At 38.7% G+C, this 4,718-nt stretch overlaps 1 non-coding gene across 1 annotated transcript; it reads right to left on the bottom strand.

Moving 5' to 3' along the window:
- Positions 1-236: 236 nt before the first annotated feature.
- Positions 237-303, bottom strand: TRNAT-CGU (transfer RNA threonine (anticodon CGU)). Its single transcript has one exon. It is a non-coding gene; the product is annotated as a tRNA-Thr (tRNA).
- Positions 304-4,718: the final 4,415 nt, after the last annotated feature.

Raw genomic sequence — 4,718 nt, 5'->3', positions numbered from 1 at the left:
TTATGATGTTCCTATCTGACATAATGGGAGAGCATTCTGTTTGATCCTCTCAGTATGCACAATTGCTATTCTGTCTGAAAAGGTTAATGCCAACTATATATGAACATATGAAGCTGCCTTATACTGAATCAGACCCTCGGTCCATCAAAGTCAGTATTGTCTACTCAGACTGGCAGCAGCTCTCCAGGGTCTCAAGCTGAGGTTTTTCATACCTACTTGCCTGGACCCTTTTTAGTTGGAGATGCCGGGGATTGAACCTGGGACCGTCTGCTTACGAAGCAGATGCTCTACCACTGAGCCACCATCTCATGTTGCACACTACTCAAAACTCACTACTCAGATTTTTGTGGGTACACATTTGTGTGTACCAAAACTGTAAAATACTAGTGATGATTTAAAAAAAACAACAACTATTAATACAGAAAACAAGAGCACATAAAAATACGAATTGCGATAATATAGAAAGCATGATAACAGAAGAAAATTGACCTATTTGTTCTTTACATTAGGTGCAAAGCATGAATTTCACTTGGAATTACCTCTTGTTGTATCATACAGTCTAGTATAGGAAGCCATGCACTGATAAAGTTGGAGTGAAATGGGTGTGAATCAGCTCGAATCAAACCATCTGTAATTTTAGCCATGAGATATTGGTACCAAATTTCAGTTTATCTTTCCAGCGAGCCATAATGGCTGTTCTAGCAGCTGGCAATAGAATTTTTTTTTTACTGGAATGAGTGATGGAATTGTTTGACCAGCCATTTTTAAAAAAGTTTCCAGTTCTAAAGAAATATTATGTCCCATGATAATATGGGCACTTCGATCTTGGGCAATACAGCCAACCATGTAGATATGTGCCTAATTTTTCCCAGCATGTTGGATTTTTTTTTCTGAGTTGATATTAGATAGTTTCAGTGGTATGAGGTACCAGTGAGCTAGAATTTTTTTTTTAACCAGCACACACTTTATTATGAAAAATTAATAAATACAATATTTTTTTAATTTATATCCCACCCTCCCCGCCGAAAAATAAAAGAAAACTGCAATTATCAAAATTATATTGTACTAGAATTTTGATGGTTTGGAGTTTTGTTACTACAACTGAGGAATTAAAGGGAGGTGAATTCCAAACCATAGACCATGTTTCATCAATAATGTTTCAGAGGAGCAGGGGTGTATGTGCATGTATGCGTGTGTCTTGGTACCCACTTGCCAGCTTGGTTTGACTTGGATTCTCTAGTTTTACATAGGTTGTGTTGTGCTTACCACATTGGTCCTGGGTTCTGCTTGGCTGCTTTGGTTTTATACAGTCATGTCACCCCTGCAGCAGTGTTATTTGCTTAAGTTGGCTTGGCTTGATTCTTTCATTTGATTTTGGTTGCGTTGGGCTTGCCACATAGGTGTCAAGTTGGCTGATTCAATAACGAGGCCTTTTTGATAAAAGTTTCTAGTTTATTGATATCATTGTTCTCAACTACTCAGAGAGATTGGAAGACTAAGGAACATACAGCAAAGCATAATCATATAAGGTATACTTCAAAGGAATTCTTTAGGGAGGGGGTACTATGCAGGGCACATTCACACATTGATGTTACAATTTCGTTCTCAGGCCTGTTGGCCTTGGGCGAGAAACCTCCCCCGGTGCCCAGTCAGAGAAGGCACTACAATCTCTTTCACATATTCCCATTTCAAAGCAAAACTACATAACAAAGGAAGGGAGGGGGGAGAGGAGAGTTCGAGCTAGCATCATTGGCATACAGTGTGGCTTTTACCCAGAATGCTTCCCCCTGAACCAAAGATGGAATACAGACTTGACCAGGTTTGAAGCAGACTTGACAATAGGCCCATGGGTCTGCTGGGATTCTTTGGTTTGATATTGATTCTCTTGGGCTTGTTGATTCTGTCTGCATTTGGAAGCTGTTTCCCAGCGATAATTCTTGTGTGCCTGGCTATTGGCTTCTTTGCTCTGTAGAAAACATTGGAGACAAGTAGGATGGCTGAGGCGTCTTGTTCAGGGACATGCAGAATTGGTCCCTTTGATTCAGTTCACTTGAAACTTTGGGAATCTTTAGTGGACAGTTAGGATAATGTTCTCCACAACTTTGGTGTCATTTGTTTGAAAAACACCCACTTTGGTCCCCTGGCAAGAATCTCCCACAGGAAATAATGAACCCAGTTTTTTAAAAAATTCAACCCCCCCCCCCTTCACCCAATTTGAATTCTGAAACCTGAATGAATCAGAATACCAGTCTGGATACCCTTCCCAAAATCCAAATCCAAAACTATTCAATTATTTCCACCTGCACATTCTTAATATATGTATATGTCTGTGTGTGTGTGAGAGAGAGGGGGACCAATCTATTTTACAGAGTGCATGCACCTTTAGAGGTAGCCTGTCATGTACTAAAATCTGAAATTATGAATGATTTGGCATTAGAGGAGTATTTTAAGTACTAGTGTAATATAGTGGGTTCAACGCAAGGAAGAAGTGAGGTGGTAGTGATCATAGCTCTTTTATTACGTACAGCATAGCAAGGGTTGAACTCAAAAGACTAGAGAACTGGGCCAACAGGGCCAACTATATACACATCAGGGTTATCACGTAAGGACACCATTGGATCATTCAAACCAACAGGGGGCCTGTGATTGGAGCAGAGCAGCAGGGATTTGGATCCTACTGCACATTGTTCCTGACTCCCCAACACCATTACTAATACACAGCTTAAGTTCATATACACAACAACTAGTATGCATTTGCTTTCTACTGAGTCTGAAGCCTTCCTCAAACTTAGCTCCCTTCAACTTAACTTCCTGGAACAGAAGAGCCGCTTAACGTAGACAAATTCTTCTAAGGCTGGAGGAACTCCTCTCACTGCTAGGTAGGTTGCATACCGCCATCTGTGCATACTGGTTGCTGTCATCCTTTCTTCCCTATCCCACAATGAAATGGGAAGCATTATGCTCAAAGAAGTTCATCTCACTGGCATTCTGAATGATTGCCCCAACCTAATTTATATGGTAGCCTGAGACAATCAGCCCTCTTTCTAGAATTTCCAGTGGTAAGTGAGGGCATGTGTGCATGAGTGTGTGTGTGGTGTGTGTTGGGGGGATGCTTTTATCTATTTGGTAAATAATTTATCAAATGCACTGATGTATCCTCCTTGACAGCAACAGAGGCAGATAAGTGATAGTTCAAAATCAATTTGTCATGGTCCAGCATGTGCTCAGTGACCTACTTGGTCACCGTTATATAGGCCAAAACTCTGTCAGATACCCTGACAACCAAAGCAGTTATTTTAAATCACACAATAATGTGGTGTTCCAGTTCTCTGATGCTCCCATATCAGAAACTCAGGTTCTAAGGAGAGCTTCAAAGTGGTAGAAATTGGAGACTGTATTGCTTACTGAACTCCCTGCAGGAAAAAAAAATGCGTTTGGAACACTTTCACTGAGCGGGGAAAATACTATATTTTTGCTCCATGGCCTACTTGGGTGACCTTCTTATGACGGCATCACCGCCCATGTTCTCTTCAGATTGCAGGGACTCTATCTGCTGTTTCTGTAAATATCTCAGTGCTCTTCTAGTTTACAGGACATGTTTTCAAAAACAAAAATTAGCATGCAAATCAGAATGGGCTTGTTTTTCCAAAGTCTGCAATGCCTTTTCCATTCTGTTGAGGTTTGACAGCCATTTTTCACCCTTTTAAAACCAGAAATGTGGAGGCTGGAATTCTGCAATATAAATACCACTGTCTGTCCCTTCCTTTTGTGAGGTGTTCAAGATCTCATTTCTTTATTTTATTATCTATTTATTTAAAACCTCCTGATGCCAACTTGCTATGTGACTTCGGGTCCCCAAGGTGATAGACAATAAAAACACAACTGAAGAAAAAGAGAGAAAATAAAATTATTAATAAAATTGTGGTAGATGGAAGAGAGGTGGTTAGCCAAGAGGGAATAAAAAGAAATTTTTTTAAGTATTATGCCACGTTGTCTAAAGGTGTTAAAATAAAGAAAGAAAAGATGGATGAGTATCTACAAAAGATAAAAATAGAACCCTTAACAGAAAATATGCAAAAAGTTTTGAATGATCCAATTGAAAAAATAGAAATTGAAGCAGCAATTAATCCAATGAAAAATGGAAAGGCACCTGGGCCAGATGGATATACAGATAAATATGTTAAAACCTTTAAAGATGAGTTAATACCGAAATTGCAGAAGTTGATGAACATGATAAGAATGAAAGGGAAAATACCAAACATGTGGAAGGAAGCTGTTATTTCATTGATACCAAAGGAAAATAGAGATGTAACGAATGTTAAAAATTACAGACCAATTTCGCTATTAAACAATGACTATAAAATATATACAAGAATCTTGGCAGAACGGCTTAAACAACATTTGATAAATTTTATAAAGGAAGATCAAGTGGGGTTTCTACCCAAAAGGCAAATAAGAGACAATATTAGAACTGTTGTAAACATTGTAGAATATTATGAAAGACATCCAGAAAAGGAAGTAGCATTATTCTTTGCGGATACAGAGAAAGCATTTGACAATTTAAACTGGAATTTTATGTTTGCAGTAATGGAGAAAATGGAGCTGGGAGAAAGCTTTATAAGAATGATAAAAGCAATATACACTGAACAACATGCAAAGCTATGTATAAATGCAGATCTTACAGAAGATATGATAATTAGCAAATGTACAAGACAAGG

This window comes from Heteronotia binoei, chromosome 10 (assembly GCF_032191835.1).
Source record: "Heteronotia binoei isolate CCM8104 ecotype False Entrance Well chromosome 10, APGP_CSIRO_Hbin_v1, whole genome shotgun sequence".
In the NCBI taxonomy this organism is placed as follows: Eukaryota; Metazoa; Chordata; class Lepidosauria; order Squamata; family Gekkonidae; genus Heteronotia; species Heteronotia binoei.
Note: the sequence above shows the minus strand (reverse complement) of the source record. Positions and strands in the feature narration are given on the sequence as shown.